Source organism: Protobothrops mucrosquamatus, unplaced genomic scaffold (genome assembly GCF_001527695.2).
Source record: "Protobothrops mucrosquamatus isolate PMUCROS unplaced genomic scaffold, P.Mucros_1.0 scaffold_142, whole genome shotgun sequence".
NCBI lineage: Eukaryota > Metazoa > Chordata > Lepidosauria > Squamata > Viperidae > Protobothrops > Protobothrops mucrosquamatus.
The window spans coordinates 172,186-195,364 of NW_015386218.1; the positions used below are offsets into that span (position 1 = coordinate 172,186).

Here is a 23,179-nt window from a genome sequence, read left to right on the forward strand (position 1 = left end):
CCCTTCCATCATCATCATCATCATCATCATTATTATTATTATTATTATTATTATTATTATTATTATAATATTCCTACATTGATACAACTACTCCCGTGTAGTTCCATTTATATAAAGCTCTTTCCAGACTACATGCATTCATATGGTGTTGCCATATGATCTTGTTATGGTAAATAAGGGAAATACTATTGGTGAAGCTCTTTCCGCACTCCATGTAGTTCTATGGTTTCTACCACACATGTATTCTTTTATGGGAAGTAAAATTATTATTCTGAACAAAAGTCTTTCCACAATCCATATATTTATATGGCTTCTCCCCTGTGTGACTCTTGTTATGGGAAGTAAGAGAACTCTCCGAGCAAAGGTCTTTCCACAATCCATGCATTTATATGTTTTTTTTCTGTGTGCATCTAAGTCCACTGCTCTGAGTAAACATCTTTCCTCACTCCATGCATTTGTATGGTTTTTCTCATGAGTGAATCTTTTTTATAGGAAGCAAGATAACTGTTTTGAGTAAAGGTCTTTTTACACTCTATGCATTTATATGGCTTCTCTTGTGTGGATCCTCTTATGGCAAGTAAGAGAACTGATCCGAATAACCTCTTCCCACAATCCATGCATATATATGGTTTCTCCGCTCTGTGAATCTTTTTGTGGATTCTAAGTCCACTGCTATGAGTAAAGATCTTTCCACAGTCCATGCATTTATATGGCTTCACTCCTGAGTGGATCCTTTTATGGGAAGTAAGTAAGTAACTTCTCTGAGCAAAGGTCTTTCCACACTCTATGCATTTACATGGTTTCTCTCCTGTGTGGATCATAATAGAAAGTAAGATAACTGCTCCAAATAAATATGTATTTCCCCCATTCCATGCATTTATATGGCTTCTCCCCTGTGTGGGTCAGGTTGTGTCTCATAAGAAAATTATTTTCACACATGCCTTTTCCACACACTGTGCATCTATTTTGTTATTCCTTTGCATGCTTTATAAAACCTTAGTAAGACCATACCTGGAATACTGCATCCAGTTTTGGTCACGACATTATAAGAAAGATGTTGAGACTTTGGAAAAAGTGCAAAAATGAGCAACTAAGATTATTAAAGGCCTGGAGACTAAGACATATGAAGACTGGTTCCAGGAATTGAATATGGCTGGTCTAGAGCAGGGATTCCCAACCCCTGGTTTGTGGACTAGCACCAGTCCACAGCATGCCAGAAACAGGGCCACACAAATAAGTGAAGCCCCTGTACCTACGATACAGGTAGCATATGAAACCACGCCCCTTCTGGTCCGTGCAAAAACCTCTCTCCACAGAATCAGTCCCTGGTGCCCAAAAGGTTGGGCGCCGCTGATCTAGAGAGAAGAAAGAATAGGGGTGGTCACAGAAGTATTCCAAATTTTGAGGTGCTGCCACAAAGAAGAGAGGATCAATTTATTTCCCAAAGCACCACAAAGCAAGACAAGAAACAATGGATGGAAACTAATCAAGGAAAGAAGCAACTTGGAATTAAGGAAACTTCCTAACAGCAAGAACAATTAACCAATGAAACAGCTTGCTTTCAGAAGTTGTGGGTGATTCATCACTAGGTTTTAAAGAAAAGACTAGGCAGCTATTTCTTTGAAATGGTATTGGAGCTCCTGCTTGAGCAGGGGATTGGACTAGAAGACCCCCAAGGTCCCTTCAATCTCTAGTCTGATTGATTGCATAAACTACTCAATTCATAAGATAACTTCCTTAACATAAAACCTATTTCAGCAATTCATATTTAGCTATAATTTCTACAAGTCTTTCCTGATTTATGCCTTGTCCCATAATATACCTGGAATTACATCTTGTTAGCTAATCCCTATGCTTGCTGTCAAAAATTAAACATTTATAGAACTTTTTGGCAGGATTTGGGCCTTCTCTATTGTGATCAGATGGAAAATGGGATAAACAAGAAGAAAAAAAAGATTTTCTCTTATTCATGTGAAATAGCATTGAAGAGCATCAAATGATGGTAGCTTCAAAAATCCACTTTTCATAATTAAACCTGTGCCAATTAGTTGTTTTCAATTGGTAAATTCAGCTCTCTGGGGCTGCCACTTCTGAAGGTCCAACTTAAAAAAAAACTTCTTTCCCTAATTCATCATATGTAAATAGAAAATGCTTATATTTCAAAAACTAAATCTACAATTTACATGTATTCATATTTAAATGGATCCATATATGGAACATTCAGTGATTGCTCCTCCTAAAGGTGTTTTTTTTCATATTTCACAATTTATATTTATATCTCCCGTGTGGATTTTGTTATGGGAATTAAGACGATGGCTCCAAGAAAAGTTTTTCCCGCATTTCATGCATTTATATGGCTTCTCCCCTATATGGATCCTACTATGGTAAATAAATTGACTGTTCTTAGTGAAGCTTTTTCCACACTCCATGCATTTATGTGGGTGACATGATAGCAGTATTCCAGTATTTGAGGGGCTGCCACAAAGAAGAGGAGGGGTCAAATTATTCTCCAAAGCATCAGAGGGCAGGACAAGAAACAATGGTTGGAAACTGACCAAAGAGAGAAGCAATCTGGAATTAAGGAGAAACTTCCTGAGGACAATTAACCAGTGGAACAGCTTGCCTTCAGATGTTGTGGGTGCTCCATCACTGGAGGTGTTTAAGAAGACACTGAACAGTCATTTGTCTGAGATGGTATAGGTTCTCCTACTTGAACAGGAGGCTGGACTAGAAGACCTCTAAAGTCCCTTCCAGATTCTATTCTATTCTATTCTATTCTATTCTATTCTGAGGGAGACAGAATTTTAACATGTATAATAATAGAATGAGGTAGTCTACAGAGGAGAAAACATAAAGAAGGTAAGACAGCTGGGATCTTTCTGGAGAATGGAAAGACTTTAAATTACCTCTAGAGGCATACTGACTTAGGTCTTCCTGAGGGATCCTCCTGTAAAACAGCTCCTGAGGGGGATTTGATTGATTCCTCCTTCCCTCAGGATCTCTGATCTCCACAATGAAGGACTTCAAATAGGAGAAAGGAAAAAAGAAACAGAATTAATGTACATCCCACAACATAAAGTGGATTTTTATATTTGGAACACAATATCGGAATATTATATTTGGTACACAATATCCACCAGTGAGGTTGAGTAAGGGGAAGGAGGGTGAAGAATTCAAACACATTCTTTATTCCCTTCTGAGCTTTCTAGATGAAAGTGTCTCACCTGCAACTCAACCTGCTCCTTCTGCTCCTCCACCTGGCTCAGGAGGAAGCCATCCACACTCCCACACTAAGCTCTCCATGTCTGGAGGCAGAAGGGCCAGGAGCTGCTCCAGAACAGGTCCAGCATCTGGGCTTTGGTGTGTTTTTCTGGTTTCAGCCATCGCCTGCAAAAATCATGGAGTTGGCTGCAAAGTCCTCGGGGACCCTCAGCCTCCTGGTATTGGAGGCTTCTGAAGTTCCAGGGCTGAACCTCTGAACAGATGATGGTTTCCTCCTCCGCGATCTTCTGCCCAGTTCTTGCCCAGACTTCCCCACAGCTCCCGGGCTGAACAGCAGAAGGGTCTTTTCCAGTTCCCTCATTTACTAAAGGTTGTGTTTCTATTCTGTCTCTGACTTCTAACGTAACTCCAAATGGTTTCCAGGAATCTTGTGGATCTCTAAACTCCTTTTCATTCATAGGACCATTTGTGTTGCCGTAGGACTGATCACTGCAAGTTATTCTGCCCAAATGGCTTCGGGTTTGTGTATCTGAGATGGAAAAGAAAATTAATTCCAAGAATTACAAAGTGGAGAATTTAGCAATTGAATAACTTTCACACAACTGGCCCCGAGCCCAACTGTGTCAGCCAAGCACAGGGCTGAGGTCCCCCAAGCAGGGCCGGGCAAAAGAAAGGAGCTGGCATATCTCCCCCCCCCATCAGGAACCTTCTCAATTCAGGTCCTTTTGACAACTTTGTAGTGTCTCCAGCCTTCCATCTTCAGGAGGATTTCTGGGGAAAGTCACCTCCCTATAGAGGAAGCAAAAGAAAAGACTGGAAATATAAGGTGACCAACTGTCCTCCTTTAGGGAGGACAGCCCTCCTTTTCTAAGTTCTGTCCTCCCTCGAAAAGTGTCCTCCTACATGTCCTCCTTTTCGATATTTGAAGACTAATCTGCAGGTCTTTTTTTTCTCATAGAACGCTCAGAATGGTGTTCCGGCACCTTTTATTGATAGTTTTTTTTTCCAACTTTTGCATGAGCTGTGCTACTCCCCCTATTGGCTTTCAAACGCCAATAGGAATTGCTGCTGAGCGCGCCAAATTGCTGCTGAGCGTGGCCGGCAAACTTTGCATATGCAAGCTGTCTGCAGCGAAGGCAAATTTGCACCCCTCCCTGCTACCCAACTACACCATCTCCTAGTTAGTCCCGAAGATACCTGGAGGAGACTGGAGCGGCGACGCCACGGTAAGTTTCTCTTGATCTTTGGCCCTGCTAGGGCAATAATGGCTGTGGGCGTAAGAGGCAGGGGCGGCAGGGCTGCTGCCCCCCGTGCTGTGGGAGCTGCGGGGCCCGCTCTACACGGGGCTGCGCAGGGTGGGCGGTGGTGCTGGCAGGACGGCTGCAGGCGGGGTGTGTTGACGGCGGGCTGCCCCCCGGGGCCGGAGCCGGCACGGCTGGTGCTTTGGGAGCCGCAGGGCCCACTCTGCATTTATCTTATTATAGTGTATTCTGTATTATTGTTGCAATGAATAAAATGTTTCTTTTATGTACGATATTTTTTTTCTTCAATTTATTTGTGTCCTCCTTTTCATTGTAAAAAAGTTGGTCACCTTAGGAAATAGCATTCAGTATTCTTCTTATTCCAGGGATTCAAAATAATCTTGCCTTTTTCTCAATTCATGTAGGGTTATCCCAGAAAACTGGTTCTGCCCGATGTGTGACACCCAATAAACACACCGAGGTGGAGATTTGCAAAAGCTTTATTCTGAGTAGAGGAAAGGACACAGGGGGATCATTCTCAAATAGGCCTGTGCAAAGACCACTCCTTCCATAATACATTTTTACAGATACTCCCACTTTAAGCCATCCCCTCTTAGATCATCCTAAGACCCCATTAATGTTTATTAATATTGCTTAGTTTGCAGGTACAATATTCAGCAATGATCAGAACATTTACCCCCAATTTCCAGTAAAACAGCAGCCCCCCCTTCTAAGTTCCCCCTTTCTCATGCATTATTTTATGGATTCAAGCCAAAATATTTATATTCCAGCATAATCATCCAGTTCAAAATGTATTTTAAGCACATCCATTTCCCAGGCTTCATGTTCACGCAATTGCCTTCACCCGTGTCTACATTTGGGGTTCTGTTTTTAGCAAGCCTTAACCGATGATTTAGCAAGCCAAATTGTGTCCATACCTCTTTATGCAAAAACTCTTAGCCAACTCTTAGCTGTACCTACCTAAGGGCCAAAAGAGGTCAAAATTAAGAGAGGGTCTTAGAATACAGGGTCTTCTGACCTTTATTTCAATAGCATTGCAGTGGCATTGATCAGATAGGACCTCTCTCTCTCTCTCTCTCTCTCTCTCACACACACACACACACACACACACAAACACACACAAACACACACACACACACACACAAACACACTGAAATATTAGCATTTTCCCCAATGTACAAATTAAACTAATGCAACTACATAACGCAGAAATCTTTTCTTAAAAGTTAAAAAGGTACAGAAAATAATGGGAAAAGTTCCCCGTTCACCCCAAGAATTGTATATAAAAAGTTTAAATGCGAAATATTTGCTTAATTAAACTATTCATTAGATAACTTCCTGAGCACAAAAATTATTTCGGCAATACATATTCAGCTATAATTTCTCCAGGTATTTCCTGATTTGTGCCTTGTCCTAATATGCCTGGAGTTGCATCTTGTTAGCTAATCCCTATGCTTTGCTCTCAAAAATTAAACATTTATAGAACTTTTTGGAGGGATTTGGGCCTTCTCTATCATAATCAGATGAAAAATGGTCTAAATGGGAAGAAAAAAAGAATTTCTCTTATTTATGTGAAATAGCATTGAATACATTCTAATGATGGCAGCTTTAAAAACCCACTTTTCATAATTAAAACACATGCCCATTATTTGGTTTCAATTGGTAAATTCAGCTTTCTGGGACTGCCACTTGTGAAGATCAGATTTAAAAAAAAACTTCTCCTAATTCAGCATATGTAAATAAAAAATGCTTATATTTCAAAAACTAAATGTACAATTTACATGGATTCATATTGTACTCAGATGGATCTGTATATGGAACATTCAGTCATTGCTCCACCTGAAGAGCTGAAGAAGCTTCTTGGATGAGAAGCGAAATGTCTTCAAAGAAAAACAAGAAAGTCCAGCTGCCTCGTGAAAAAGCATCTTTGCTCCTCCTGAAGGTTTTCTCCTCCCCATATTTCACAAATTTAAATAATAATAATAATGATAAAGTTGGAAGGGACCTTGGAGGTCATCTAGTCCATGGCTTCTCCTATGTGGACATTGTTATCGGAATTAAGATAATGGCCCCGAGAAACGGTCTTTCCACATTCCATGCATTTATAAGGCTTTTCCCCTGTGGGTTTTTTTATGGAAGTTAAGAGAACTGTTTGTAATAAAAGCTTTACCACACTCCATGCATTTATAAGGCTTCTCCCCTGTATGGATCCTACTATGGTAAATCAGTTGACAGTTCTTAGTAAAGCTCTTTCCACACTCTATGCATTTATGTGGCTTCTCTCCTGTGTGCATCCTTTTATGGGAATTCAGATATTTGCTGCTAATAAAGCCTTCTCCACATTCTATGCATTTATAAGGCTTCTCCCCTGTATGGGTTCTTTTATGGATGTTAAGAGAACTGTTTCTAGTAAAAGCCTTATCACACTCCATGCATTCATAGGGCTTCTCTCCTGAGTGGATCCTACTATGGTAAATAAGTTGACAGTTCTTAGTAAAGCTCTTTCCACACTCTATGCATTTATGTGGCTTCTCCCCTGTGTGGATCATTTTATGCATGGTAAGAATTCTCAGATGAGTGAAGCTCTTTCCACATTCCATGCATTTATGTGGCTTCTCTACTGTGTGGATCATTTTATGGATGGTAAGAATTCTCCGATGAGTGAAGCTCTTTCCACATTCCATGCATTTATGTGGCTTCTCTCCTGTGTGGATCATTTTATGGGAATTCAGATAATTGCTGCTAATAAAGCCCTTTCCACATTCTGTGCATTTATAAGGCTTCTCCCCTGTGTGGGTTCTTTTATGGATGTTAAGAGAACTGTTTCTAGTAAAAGCCTTACCACATTCCATGCATTTATAAGGCTTCTCCCCTGTATGGATCCTACTATGGTAAATAAATTGACAGTTCTTAGTAAAGCTCTTTCCACACTCTATGCATTTATATGTCTTCTTTTCTGTGTGCATCCTTTTATGGGAAATAAGTTGGCTATTCTGAGCAAAGGTCTTTTCACACTCCGTGCATTCATAGGGCTTCTCCTCTGAGTGGATCCTCTTATGATTTGTAAGGTGATTGTTTTTAGTAAAGCTCTTTCCACACTCGATGCATTTATATGGCTTCTCCCCTGTGTGGATCATTTTATGCATGGTAAGAATTCTCCGATGAGTGAAGCTCTTTCCACATTCCATGCATTTATGTGGCTTTTCTCTGTGGATCATTTTATGCATGGTAAGAATTCTCTGATGAGTGAAGCTCTTTCCACATTCCATGCATTTATGTGGCTTCTCTCCTGTGTGGATCATTTTATGGGAATTCAGATAATTGCTGCTAATAAAGCCCTTTCCACATTCTATGCATTTATAAGGCTTCTCCCCTGTGTGGGTTCTTTTATGGATGTTAAGAGAACTGTTTCTAGTAAAAGCCTTACCACACTCCATGCATTTATAAGGCTTCTCCCCTGTATGGATCCTACTATGGTAAATAAATTGACAGTTCTTAGTAAAGCTCTTTCCACACTCTATGCATTTATATGTCTTCTTTTCTGTGTGCATCCTTTTATGGAAAATAAGTTGGCTATTCTGAGCAAAGGTCTTTTCACACTCCATGCATTCATAGGGCTTCTCTCCTGAGTGGATCCTCTTATGATTTGTAAGGTGATTGTTTTTAGTAAAGCTCTTTCCACACTCCATGCATTTATATGGCTTCTCTCCTGTGGGAGTCCTTTTTTGAGATGTACGGGACCCATTTTCATGGGAAAAAAATAACGTCTGTTTGTCATTTTTTCGATTGTTTCTGCATACATAATCTCCTTTGGTTTGCGTTTCAAAGTGTTTATTTATATCCACTTTGTCTTTGAAGAGTTTTACACTTTTCCCAATATATTTTTTATTTGTTTTTCCTTGTTGGGCAATAAAATCTTGCATTGGACCATGAACAGACAATGAGCTTTCCTGATTCCAATTATTTGACTGGTTTCTCCCATGGCTTTCTACTTCCATTTGAATTGCAGGGTTCTCCATGCTGTCTCCAGAACTGATTGTTTGGAATAGTTCCCCAGAGTCCTCATTTTCTTCGCCATTATTACCTACGCAGGAAAAGAAAAAATGGAAATAAAGCAAGGTTAGGCAAAAAGTGCAAACTGCAGGAAGTTTGAATATAATGAAAAACAAACCCCACCAATCTTCTTAGATGCAAAGGTAGCTTTTGAAAATTTGACTTGGACTTTCTTGATTAAACTTTTGGAAGATAAATCTAAGTTTGTATGGAAAAACCACAGGTTAAATATCAAATTTTCCAAGAATCAAAGGAAAAGGGAGGATATGGTCTGCTCAATTTGAAACTGTGCATTGCATTGCATTGCATTGCAGCCTGCTGTTTGTTTTGGATGAAAGAATGGGGTTTGGTGAGAAATAAAAGAATTTTAGAACTAGAGGAGCAGGACCTAAGATTTGGATGGCATGGATATTTGTGATACGATAAAATTAGGATTAATCTGGATTTTAAAAACCATAATGTTAGAAGTGCCACACTGAGCACATGAAACACATAAACCCAGACTGTGCTCCAAAATAACTTCATAGCTCTCAGCACAAGAAGCATTTTACAGAAGAGTAGCCGCAGGCAAAGACAATAGATAACATGTTGGGAGCCATCAGGATTTGAGCATACTGAGTACCAAATGAAATCAAGAGCAACTGATGGCAGAAAGATAACAGTTGTCCCTGACTTTCATATTGTTATTGGGAAATTCAAGGTGGGGGAAAAAGCATCTACGGTATTCAACAACATAAAACAGACATTGAATCTTAGTGAAGGAGAAAGAATGGACATGTAATTTCAACCATGAGCTACAAATATTCTCCTTCATTGGACATGTAATAGCTAAAAGTTATAAACAGGTTAATGTATGATAAAATGAGCACAGATGTTGTGTCATAACAGATGTTAACAGCGGGAAAATATGTGATTGAAAATACTGATATTTACATTAAGTTATAATTTAAAAGGCAACTTTTATAAAGTGATATACCATTGGTATAGAAAAATGTTCAAAAATGTATAGGTGACTCAAACGTATATTGGAAATGTGGACAACCTGAAGGCTCATTTTGTTTTGGATTCAAAGACATACAGTGATAAAATTTTAAAGATCAATATCCAACTGAAATCAGAACACTTTATGTTGGGACTAATTAACAGGCACACGGAAAACAGTCATAAAAGATTGTTTCTGAGTATTATAACCATAGTGAGACTATTATACCCCCAAAGCTGGAAGGGTTCTACAATAATGGTGGAATGGTTGGCGAAGATGACAAAATGATCAAAGATGACTAAATTGACTTCTTTGATTACAGAAAGGATAGTTGTCATGTGTCTGACTAATGCAACACTTCAAAGAATTTTCAGGCATGATTTAACCAAAAACTCTTTATTAGCAGAGACGTGTCAGCACAGCATGATGGATGCCAAGATCTGAATTTCCCTTCCCTTTGCACATAACATTCCAGGCATTTCCCCTCCCCTATCTTGGGGTCATGATTCACATCTTCCAATTAACTTGGAGGGCAAAGATTCACTTCCGTTCTCTTCCCATGCAGTCCTATCTTTCTCCTCCCCCCACCATCATCTGAATTAACTCTAAAAATACCAGACAGTTCTGCATATTTTGTCAAAGCAAGAATATACAATATTAGCAGCGTTGACAATAGTATTTATATTGATTAGTGATTGGGAAAACCCCGAAGGAATTTTTGCTGAAATGTGTAAGGTTTGAAGATTAGAAAGGATAAACTATTTAAAGGAGAAAACTATGATCTAACCTTAGAGGGGCTAAATTATAACTTCTTTATTACTTTGTCTTTTCTCCCCTTTCCTTTTTTAATTTCATTGTATTTTTTTCTTATTCATTTATCACTTACACTATCTTCTTTATTTCTTTTTCAGAACTTTTATTGCTTTTATTCTGATAAAATTTCTTTAATAAACTTATAAAAAAGGAAATAGCTGATTTCATCTAATTTAAAACTGTCTTCCCAAATTTTGTGAGTGGACAGTAGCAAACCCTTACCCAGAGAAGCCATGTTTCTATGATTTTCTAGCATGACTTCCCAATGCAGCGCTTTTTGGTCAGGATCCAGCTGAGACCACTCCTCCTTGGAGAAATACACAGTCACCTCCTTGAAGGATACAAGACCCTCCTGAACAAAGGAAAAAAAACACAATAAGACCAGGAAGATTTACAAGATCTGTCCGACCATTTAAATTATCCCAAGCACAGAAACTTCATGACTTTGGTGTCACTTTGGTGTCATGACGAGACAGGCAAAAGAAATCAGGGGACCGGTTTCCTAGTCTGGTTTTGCTTCATCTGGAGACCCCAAGGGGTCGGAAAGTTGCCCTGCGGAGAAGAGAAGCCTTGGGAGCTTGGAGCCAACGGCGATCGGCCCAAATGAACCGAGGAACCTCTTCAAATGGAAGGAAGAAAGTCTGCCTGTAAATGCACAGGCAGTCCAAGTCATAGACAACAGGGAAAAAGCAAAGAACCGTGGCATGCCGCAGCATGCCCCAAACAGCTGATTGTCAACAACATGCTGAGATCTGGGTGAGACTGTTTCTTATTTCTCTTCCCTGTGGACTTAGAAATAAAAATCCCCTAATTAGATAAATTTTGCTGTGTCCCTGCATAACAGATACAGTGCCCTTGCTGACCTTAATAGGGACATTAAGGAGACAGGTCAAGGTAGTTATGATGATAACTCAAATAAGCAGGGGACTGTGGTCCGAGATGGAAGAACTTGTTTTTGACAGGGAGAAGTGCGAATCAGGTATTACACATCAGTCATGCAAGAAGAGAAAGGCATCCAAAAAGAGAAGCCACCTTCAGGAGGAAAAATGCTTTGGGCAGCTTTTTCAGGAAACAAAACTTAGAATCTTAAAGAGAGGATCAGGTCTCACCCAGTTTCATCCGTGTTGCTTGAAAGTTGCTTGGTGGTGCTTTTGACTTTGGCTGTTAGCAGGTTTGTGACTGACCATATTAATATGGCTGGTCCTTCCCCCACTGGTTTGGAGGGCTTCCCTGGATCAAACGGAGGGGCCGCCGCCCTCCTGCGATCAAATGGGGGTCCCCTCCTTGCTCATCGCCTCTACGGGGCGACTTTTGATCCTTTCCAGGGTCCCCCAGCAGAGTGAATTCAGATGCGAAAGACGGAGACCCGTCTTCCTGCATCTGCGTTGCTGCAAGGTCAAGACAGATGTCCATAAATATTTTTAAAACCACTATATTAGAAATGCATTATTACTAATATGGGAAAAAATAAAATGTAAAATATAGTTGAAAATTCCAAGATGGCTTTCAACAATGGAAACATTTGTACATCCAAATTTAGTCAGTTTTGAGAAAATATGGATATATAAAGATATTCTAAACTCTGAAGGGAATTTAAAATCTAAACAAGAGATGGAAAATCAGGGTATTGATCTATCATGGAGGGCATATTTACAAATGCAAGTGAGATATGATAAAGATGTTAAACTGTGCTGATTTTATAAAGAGCAGTCCTTGTTTGATCAGACATTATTAACCTCTGATGAGAAACTAAGAAAATGTATAACTTTTTATTGAATTTGAAAATGGAAAATGAGCAAGTAAAAGAAACAATGATAACATGGGCAAAGAATTTTGGATATAATATAGAGTTAAAGAAATGGCAAAACTTGTGGGAAAGAAATTATAAATTGACAATTTCTTCTCTTACAAAGAAAATTTATATAAAATGTTTTATAGTAAGTAAGACTAGCAAAATGTTTAAAAATATGTCAGATAGATGTTGGAAATGTAATCGTAAGTCAAGTACCTATTATCATGTATGGTGGACATGTGTTAAAGCAAAGAGATATTGGACAAAATACATACTTGGCTAGAAAAGATGTTGGGAAAACATGTAGATTTTAAACCTGAACTTTTTTTTTACTAGATATAATGCCAGAAAAGCTTGATAAACGAAGTGTATATTTGATTTTACATGTGATAAACAGCAGCAAGAATCATATTGGAAAAATGAAAGAATACCACCAGAGGAAGAAATAATTAAAAAAATACTGCGGAAAAATTGTGCGGAAATGGACAGGCTTACTCTGAGGTTGAAAGAAAAAGAAGAAACAGAATATTTTCAAACTTGGGACTTACTTAATCAATGGCTGGAGAAAAGAACAAGGGATTAGGAATTCAATTTGTATTAGTGAATGATAACTGAGACAACAGGTTTGTTGAATAAATGCTTTTGAGTTATATTAAAAAATCAATAATAAAAAAATACAAAATTATCCCAAGCACAGATATGCACTTTCAGTATCATTTGATGAAAGGAACACCAGTTTCCTACTGGACTTCTATCTGTCTGTCTATCCAGCTACCTACCTACCTACCTTGCTTCCATCCATCCAGATTTTCACTATCTGAAGCAGTGGTTCTCAACCTTTTTAATGCCGCGACCAACCGGTCGTAAGTCGAGGACTAAACCGGTCGTACGTCGAGGACTAAACCGGTCGTACGTCGAGGACTACCCAACCGGTCGTAAGTCGAGGACTTTCCCTGCCCGGGAGCGCCGCACATGCATGGTTCCGCCCCCTGTGCCAGCCGAGGCGTAGCTGGCAAGCGGCAGAGACGGAGCAGGCCGACCACCAGCTGGCCCAGCTCAAGGGAGGTAAGGCACCCGCCGGAAAAGGGGTGAAAAAATGGCGGACAGCCTTGCTTGGCGACCCCCGTGAAATGGTCAATCGACCCCAAATGGGGTCGCGACCCATAGGTTGAGAACCGCTGATCTGAAGGGAATCAACTGGCAGATGGGCCTCAGAAACCTCACCTATCAGTGACTTCGAGTGAACCCCTAGCAGTTCACCTTCCAATGATCCTGACCTTATGTAATCTCCCTATCATAAAACCCATCACCAGCCTCTCACTGATGACTCACTCTTGACCCACTGATAATTCACCTCCTGAAGTAACCACCCCATCACAAGACTCATCACAAGCCTCTCTCTGATGACTCATCACAAGATCCACACTTGACACACCCATACCTGAAACCCTTATAAATAGAACACTGACACAGACCTCCCCTAAATGCCACTAAAGATGTTATCTAGCCTGGTAATGAAACATTCAGAAACCAACCCACAAGCTCGGTGAACGAACCTTCACCCTCATCCTACACCCAAGCTACAGATATTCGCCACTGTTGCAAACTTCAATCCATTCTGTGTTCACAGAAAAAAATGGGTGGGTGGGATTCTTTTTACCATTTAAAAGTCTTGTGATGTCCCCAAAAGGAACAGTCTTCTTCATGCTCAACACCTTCATCAAAGAGCTGCAAGAAGCAGCCAGGGATTTATGTCCGGTGTCATCAATATCCAGAGACACACAACCCAATTTCTGCTTCTCCTCAGATTGCAAGGTAGCCATGGCTAACAGTCTAAATCACTGGCTTAACAGGAGAAACTAAAGAGGAGAAATTGTCTGGGAAGAGCATTTCTCATCCTTTGCAAAGCTGGATTCTTTGGACCCCAAATCCAGGCACAAATTGAAGGATTAAAAATTATGTTGAGGGGTCCTTGATGTTCTCTTGGTTCTTTTCTTGCAGATGTTTCACTACCCCAACTAGGTAACATCATCAGTGCTGGAAATTATTTTGCAGGCAAAAACTGCCTTGATTATATGCTCTATCAAGCCAGCCACTTTCAAATTTAATGATCTGCTTTATCTTCTAATGTGGTGTGATTATTCTTCTCAACACTAGTAAAAATAAGGCCTTTTAAAAATGGTTCTGTGCTAATGGTTTGTGCTAATTTTTTCAGTTATTAATGAGCAATCTTGCATAGTTGCACGTCAAAGAATTACTAAAAGGATCACTCTCTACTTAGCAGATGCTAATGCTGTGATAGCCTTATTTTTTATTATCCTTCTCTTACTTGAGTTGTAGATTGAACAGTTGTTTTAGTTCCATCACAAGCAGGAGTTATCTTCATTTTATTCTTCACTGTGAGGAGACAGAAGTTTAACATGCAAAATTAACAAAATAGGAAAAGGTATTCTACAGAAGAGGAGATAGCAGGAATTTCTCTGGAGAATGGAACGACCCTCGATTACCTCCTGAGGTATCCTGGCTTGGATCTTCCTGAGAGATCCTCCTGAAAAACATCTCCTGGAAGGGATTTGATGGATTCCTCCTTCTCTCAGGATCTCTGATCTCCACAGCAAAGGACTTGAAATAGGAGGCAACAGAAAAGAAGAATTAATGGACATCACACAATGTGAAGTGGACTCTTGTTCTCCAAATGCAACCTGAAAGTTCCCAATATCCATCAGTGAGGCTGAGTGAGAAGTAAATTGTACAATATTCTAAAAGAATTTGTGGGATATTGGACTTCCAGTTTGCATTGCAGCAGACCGGGGTGCAGGAAGGCAGGGCTCTGTCTTCTGTGACCAATTACACTCTCTGGGAGCCCTAAAAGGGGCCTAAAGTCACCCTGAAGAAGCAATAAAGAGGAGGGATGCCTTGTTGATCACGGAGAGATGGTGGTTTTTCCGTTCGATCCAAGGAAAGCCCCCGAAACTGGTAGGGGAAAGTCCTGCTACATTCCTGTGGCCAGCCATTAGCTGCTGACAACCGAAGAAGAAAAAGCACCAATTAATACATCGTAAACAGCATGTTTGGAACTGAGTGAGAATATTGATCCTTTCTTTACTATTTTACAATTGAACTTCCTGGGAAAGGCTCCCAAGAAGCTAAAAACCTCAGAATATAAACGGAAGCAGCGTTTTAATTTTATGGAGGACAAAAACATACAATACTGAAGTGGAAGTAACATAAAGCGACAGTTTTTGATAAATTTGAGAACTGAGATAACTGTTAAGATTTCCTCTTTGAAAAAAAATCAAAAACATTGAAGTGAAATATAAGAAATCAATCCTTTGTTTTAAGAGTGGAAAATGGATTTTGAGTGACATCTAGTGGTGGATTTGTGTATAGTACTATAATTTAGTTCCTGGCTACTTGGTGATTCCTAGTTTGGGAGAACAGCTGGCAATAAAGGAAAATATTTTGGCATACTTATCACCCTGACCTTCTTGGATTATAAATACCTACTGAGCTTGGATTTCTAACCTCAAGAGCTAGTGGGAGAGAAAAAATTGACCTTGGACTACACCTGGCTGGGAGAGACTTTTGAGCTGTTTTCAGAGAGGTTGAATATTTTGAACACTATGAACGTTGTGGATTACAATCTTGCCTGATTGTCAACTTTTGGATACTTGAGACAAAGGATCACTATAAAATATTGCTTTCAGGACTGAACCTGTACTCTGGAATCTATTGGATTATAAAGGATACATATAAAGACCAAAAACTAAACTTTGATCTACACTTACTGAGACTGGTGATACTAGATGATCTCCAGGAACGATGCCTCAAGAAAAAACAACACTTTTCAGAAGGAAATATATTCTATGCTACAACTAATTCACCAAACAATTGTTGCATACAAAGAGGACATAAAAAGAAATCATAATGAGACTAAAAACAATTTAGACAATATAAATGAGAAAATCTCCAAATTAAATCTACAATTGGAAAGTTCCCAGATAATGACTACAAAGCATGAACAAATAAACCAGAAATCAGAAGACGAAACAGAGAAAATGGATTTAGAGGTGGAAGAGATAAAAGAAGTGAAATATAAAAGACTATATACAAACAAAATACTGCAAGACTTAGCTATAATAATGAAAATGCAAAAGACCCTTTACCCCTTAGGTCTGCAAAATACATCTGATGGCAAGGAAGAAGATTTTAAAAAATGGAATATAGAGCTGTTAGGGGAAATATCACAATTTGGAAGACAGGGAATGAAAAAAGAAATTGAGGGAGAAAGAAACTGGAAGTTGTTTAAGGAATATAAATGGGCAGAATTCCCCCCCAAAATACACTACCTAAATTGTCTTCCTCATGCCAAGCAATTTTCACAAAAATAGAAAGAAAATTCCTGGGTGATCTAATGGCCCTGGCTTGGAAAGCTACTTGGCAAAGAAAGAAAGAAAGAGTCGGATTTAAAAAACAGAAGATTTGATCTTTTAGAGGGGGCATTATATGTTTAAATACTTGTTTGAATAAGATTAAAAGAATGGATGACCCTTAGATATGATTAGACTTTTATAATGATAGATATGATTTAGAACTAAAATAGCATTTTTTTCTTTTCTTTCTTTTTTTGATATGCGAAATAAGAAAATAAGAGGATTGATATGAATAAAACTTTTAGCTATATAAATGTAATTAATATTGAGAAAATTATAACTGACAAAGATATTTCAAATACTGGTGGGAAATCAAATGCTAACCACGAAAAACAGGATATTGATTTATGGATTGACATTACTGATTTATGAATTGATATTGTTATTTGTATGATATTAGTAAAATATGATGAAGATGCTTATATCAAAATATCTTCACATATTATGAAGGCCAGAGAAGTCTGGGAAGGAGGGGGTGGAGAATTCAAATACGTTCTTTATTCCCTTCTGGGTTCTCGTCTAGATGAATGTGTCTCACCTGCAACTGAACCTGCTTCTTCTGCTCCTCTGCCTGACTCAGGAGGAAGCCTTCAGCCAGGGCCACTGCCTGGGAGCTGGTCTCTGCTCCACACTCCCACACCCAGCTTTCCATTTTCAGGGGCAGAAGGGCCAGGAACTGCTCCAGAACAACCAGGTCCAGCATCTGGGCTTTGGTGTGCTTTTCTGGTCTCAGCCATTGCCTACAACAATTGTGGAGTCGGCTGCAAAGTTCTCGGGGACCCTCAGCCTCCTGGTATTGGAGGCTCCTGAAGTTCCAGGGCTGAACATCTGAATGGATCGTGGTTTCCTCCTCCAGGATCTTCTGCCCAGTTCTTGCCCAGATCTCCCCACAGTTTCCAGGCTGAATAGCACAACAGACTTTTCCAGTTCCCTCATTTACTAAAGATTGTGTCTCCATTCTTTCTCTGTCCTAAAACAGAACTCCAAAAGGAAATCTTGTGGCTCTCGAGATGCTTTTTCATTTGTAGGACCGATCCTGTATCAACTGGAATGACAGCAGAAGACCATTCAGTTCTTTTTTCCTGCAAGAGATAATTTTTTACATGCCAAGAAGTTCAAATGAGTCCATTTTATGTATCTGAGATGGAAAAGAAAACAAATTCCAAGAATTAAAAAGTATAGACTTAACCATTGAAACAACACTAACCAGTAGTATGAAACATTTTTCTGATCTGATGTAATAATAATAATGATGATGATGATGATGATAATAATAATAATAGTAGTAGTAGTAATAATAATAATAATAATAATAATAATAATAATAATAATAATAATAATAATAATAATAATAAAGTTGGAAGGGACCTTGGAGGTCATCGAGTCCAACCCACTGCTCAGGCAGGAAACCCTATACCATTTCAGACAAATAGCTGTCCAATCTCTTCTTAAAGACTTCCAGTGTTGGAACATTCACAGCTTCTGGAGGCAGGTAGTTCCACTGATTAATTGTTCTCACTGTCACAAAGTTTCTCCTTAGTTCTAGGTTGCTTCTCTCCTTGATTAGTTTCCATCCATTGCTTCTTGTCCTGCCTTCAGGCGCTTTGGAGAATAGCTTGACTCCCTCTTCTTTGTGGCAGCCCCTAAGATATTGGAACACTGCTATCATGTCCTCCCTCTTCCTTCTCTTCATTAAACTAGACATACCCAATCCCAGCAATGGTTCCTTGTAAGTTTTAGCCTCCAGTCCCCTAATCATCTTTGTTGCTCTTCTCTGTACTCTTTCTAGAGTCTCAACATCTTTTTTACATCCTGGTGACCAAAACTGGATGCAGTATTCCAAGTATGGCCTTACCAAGGCCTTGTAAAGTGGTATTAATACTTCACGTGATCTTGATTCTATCCCTCTATTAATGCAGCCTAGCACTGTGTTGCCCTTTTTGGCAGCTGCAGCACACGGCTGGCTCATATTTAAGTGATTGTCCACTAGGACTCCGAGGTCCCTCTCACAGTTACTACTATTGAGCAAGGTACCTCCTAAACTATACCTGTGCATTTGGTTTTTCCTGCCTAAATGTAGAACCTTACTTTTTTCACCATTGGATTTCATTTTGTTAGACAGCGCCCAGTGTTCAACTCTGTCGAGATCCTTCTGTATCTTAAGCCTGTCTTCTGGAGTGTTGGCTATTCCTGCCAGCTTGGTGTCGTCTGCAAATTTGATGAGTTCCCCATCTATCCCCTCGTCCAAATCGTTGATGAAGATGTTGAAGAGCACTGGGCCCAGAACAGAGCCCTGGGGCAATCTAATACACACTTCCCTCCATGTAAATGCAGTTCCATTGAGGATCACACTCTGAATATAGCCAGTCAGCCAGCTACGAATCCATCTGGTAGTGATGCTGTCTAACCCACATTTTTCTATCTTATCGGGTAGTAGGTTGTGATCTACTTTATCAAATACCTTACTGAAGTCCAAATAAATTATAACCATAGCATTCCTCTGTTCCATTAATTTTGTCACTTGGTCAAAGAATGTATATTTGAAGAAACTTTCAGCAGATGTGTGTTTCTCTCTCTGTGTGTGTTTGTTTCTTTTACTGTGGGTGCATTTTCTGTGTTGCAAATATGATATAGATTTCTATCACGAACTTGATTGCTCAATAAATGCATTTTCTTAAAAACAGCTTCCTTTTAAAAACCTTACCCTCCAAGTAGGGTAAGGAGGGCCGGGCACGGGTCTCACCCTCCTCCGCCTCTCTTTGCACAGGAAGAGCTCCTCCCTCCGCACCTAAGGCACTTGTGAATCTCTCCACCTGCTCCTGCGGCCTCTTCGCCTCCCGCGGAGCTCCAGGGGTTAAGGCAAGCGAGTGCGGCGTCCTAGAAAGGCAAGGCTTAGGGATGTCATTTCCTTCGCAATCTCAAAACAAGCCAGTCCTCCAGTTGTCCTTTTCTTGGCCAAGCGCACCCCCTGGAGGATCCCCTGTGCAATGCAGCTTCTCATGCCAAGAGGGCAGAAAAGGAGCATTTTCCATGGGGGAAGAAAAGAGGAAGGAGACTGTCCTGTCTCATCATCTTTTTGTTTCTTAATCGTGAAGCTCATCTGAAGGGCTCCTCCAGAAGGTCCTGGAGGCGAAAGTCAGCCAGGGCTTACAGATGGGGATCTGGTGTAGGTGGGCTATCTTGTATTTCAGGGCATTTTCTTAACAATTTCTCCTTGTCAAAAGTCCTTTTCCTTCAATTGATATGCTAGTGTCTTGTAAAGCAAGCCAGCATACAAAGAGAGATGCACACATTAACTCTCTGACCTTTATTGAATGTTTTAATGATTTAATGATTTAACTTACGTGGTCTTGTGGTTCATTTACAATACTTACTTTCCCCTTGTACAGACAGTCACAAACTGATAGACTGGACAACCATTTGATCAAGATGGTATAAGAACTCCTTACCTTGAGCAGGGTGGATGGGGATGGGGTGGGGTGTGGGACTAGAAGACCAACTAAGTTCCTTCCAGCCCTAGGATTTTATGTTCCATGAAGAGGCAGAAATCATGGATGTTAGGAAGATTCCTCTAAACAGCTTCTCCAGATGAGAAGAGAAATAGCAACAACCTAAGATATGCATATGATACCACTCTAATGGCAGAAAGTGAAGAGGAACTAAAGAGCCTCTTGATGCGGGTGAAGAAGGAGTGCAAAAGTTGGCTTGAAACTCAACATTAAGAAAATCAAGATCATGGCATCCGGCCCTCTCAATTCCTGGCAAATAGATGGGGAAGAAATGGAGGTAGTGACAGATTTTATCTTCCTAGGCTCCAAGATCACCACAGATGGGGACTGCAGCCAAGAAATTAAAAGACGCTTGCTCCTGGGGAGGAAAGCTATGGCAAATCTAGACAGCATACTAAAAAGCAGAGACATCACCCTGCCAACAAAAGTACGTATAGTCAAGGCCATGGTTTTCCCAGTTGCAATGTATGGATGTGAAAGTTGGACCATAAGAAAGGCTGAGCGCCAAAGAATTGAAGCCTTTGAACTATGGTGCTGGAGAAGACACCTGCGAGTCCCCTGGACTGCAAGACGATCAAACCGGTCAGTCCTAGAGGAGATCAACCCTGACTGCTCTTTAGAAGGCCAGATCCTGAAGTTGAAACTCAAGTACTTTGGCCACCTAACGAGAAGGAAGGACTCACTGGAGAAGGGCCTAATGCTGGGAAAGATTGAGGGCAATAGAAGAAGGGGACGACAGAGAATGAGGTGGCTGGATGGAGTTACTGAAGCAGTAGGCGTGAGCTTAAATGGACTCCAGAAGATGGTAGAGGACAGGAAGGTCTGGAGGAACGTTGTCCATGGGGTCGCAATGGGTCGGACACGACTTCGCAACTAACAACAACAATGGCAAAATTGGGTCATTACTCCTGAAGCTCTTTCCAAGCTGCTTATGTTTATATAATTTCTCTTCCTCTATGGATCCTTTTATGTGATGTAAGGTAACTATTACGACTGAAGCCCTTTCCACACTCCATGCATTTATAGGGCTTCTCCCATGTGGATCCAGTTATGGGAATTAAGTTGACTGCTATAAGTAAAGCCCTTTCCACACTCCCTGCATTTAAATGGTTTGTCCACAGTATGGATCCTTTTATGGGAAGTAAGGTTACCCTTTTGGTTGAAGCCCTTGCCACACTCCATACATGTGTAGGGCTTCTTCCCTGTATGGATCCAGTTGTGGTAAGTTTACTTCTAGCAATAAAGCACTTTCCACACACCAAACATTCATATGGCTTCTCCCTTGTGTGAATCTTTACATGGGAAGTAAGATGATCACTTTTAGTAAAGCTCTTTCCACACTCCACGCATTTATATGGCTTCTCCCCTGTGTGGATTCTTTTATGGCAAACAAGTTGACTGCTTTGAGTAAAGCTTTTTCCACAGTCAATGCCTTTATATGGTGTTTCTCCTGTGTGGTTCCTTTTATGTTTTCAGAGGGATGACTTTTCACAGTAGCTCTTTCCACACTCCGTGCATTTATATGGCTTCTCTCCTGTGTGGGTCCTATTATGTGAAGTTAGACTACTGCTCTTAATAAAGCCCTTTCCACACTCCATGCATTTATATGGCTTTATCTCTGTGTAAATCTAGTTATGGGAAGTTAGTTGACTACTAAATGTAAAGGTCTTTCCACATTCTTTGCACATAAATGGCTTTTCTCTTGTGTGGATCCTTCCATGATTCTGCAGGGATGAATTTTCATGGAATTCCTTTCCACACTCCCTGCATTTATATGGCTTCTCTCCTGTGTGGATCCTTTTATGTGAAATGAAATTACTGCTATTAGTAAAGCTCTTTCCACACTCCACACATTTATATGGCTTTTCTCCTGTGTGGATCCTTTTGTGGGAAGTAAGATTACTACTAGTGGTAAAGCTCTTTCCACACTCCATACATTTATATGGCCTCTCTCTCCTGTGTATCATGTCATGGGATAGAAGGAACCCATTGCCATGAGAAAGAGTTGAAGTCCAATTGTAATGTTTTCCATTGTCTCTGCTTATACCATCTTCTCCCTTGGGTCGGGTGAAATAATGTTTGTTAACATCTAATTTGTCTTTGAAGAGTTTTACACTTTTTCCAATATTTTTTTCCCTTAGTTTTCCTTGTTGGGCAACAAAGTCTTGCACTGGAGCATCAATGGAAGATGAGCTTTCCTGATTCCAATTATTTGACTGGTTTCTCGCATGGCTTTCTAGTTCCATTTGAATTGCAGGATTCTCCATTGCATCTCGAGGATTGATCACTTGTAATCAATGGTTACTAATGGTTCCTCGGAATCTTTATTCTCCTGCCCATAATTACCTTCAAAGGAAAAGAGAAACGAAAATGCTAGCAAGGTTAGGGGAAAAGATCCAAGTGTAGGGAGTCTTATGAATTTCCTTCTGGAATTTTCCAAATTCCAATGTCTTGCAATTTTTCCTTGGTTACATTGATATGATATGGAAATGATAATTTCTATGTTCATGAGCCATAAAAGCTTTGAAATTATATAAAGCATCGTTTCGTTTAGAATTATCCCTATATATTCTCATCTAGAGTCAGCTTTGAGCTAAGGAAGAATCGGAGCAAGCACCCGAGAAGGTATTAGGAGAAAACCAAGTGTCCTTCTGTTAATCCTAAAGTGTATGTTTGCAATGGAAAAAGGGCATCATTTTGCCCCCAATCCCAAGACTCAGGATAGACATGAAAAGGAAGAAAAGCCATTAATTCAAGAGCCTGAAGAAGCGACAATGCTTCCTAGCACAGATAAGAAAGCATCTGGGCCCAAAAAGGTGAAATTGGTGTGAAGGAGTTGAGCATCTCCCCAAACCAAGGAGTTCGTTTCTCATCAATAGGTTGAGATAAAGTGGACTATTATTCTTAGAATAACGTACAGTTGCAAGAAAAAGTATGTGAACCCCTTGGGATAACGCGGAGTTTTGCATGAATTGGTCATAAAATGTGCTCTGAACGTCATCTAAGTCACAACAATAGAAAAACACAGTCTGCTGAAAATAATAATACACAAACATTACATGTTGCCATGGTTTAATTGAACATAACATGTAAACATTCACAGTGCAGGGAGG

At 40.0% G+C, this 23,179-nt stretch overlaps 1 protein-coding gene and 1 pseudogene across 1 annotated transcript in view; one reads left to right on the top strand and one right to left on the bottom strand.

Annotated features, from left to right (window-relative positions):
• Positions 1-23,179, top strand: part of LOC114922759 — a 360,999-nt gene that overhangs the window by 146,972 nt on the left and 190,848 nt on the right. The gene's annotated exons all lie outside the window — the stretch shown is intronic.
• Positions 230-8,109, bottom strand: LOC107289947 (annotated as a pseudogene).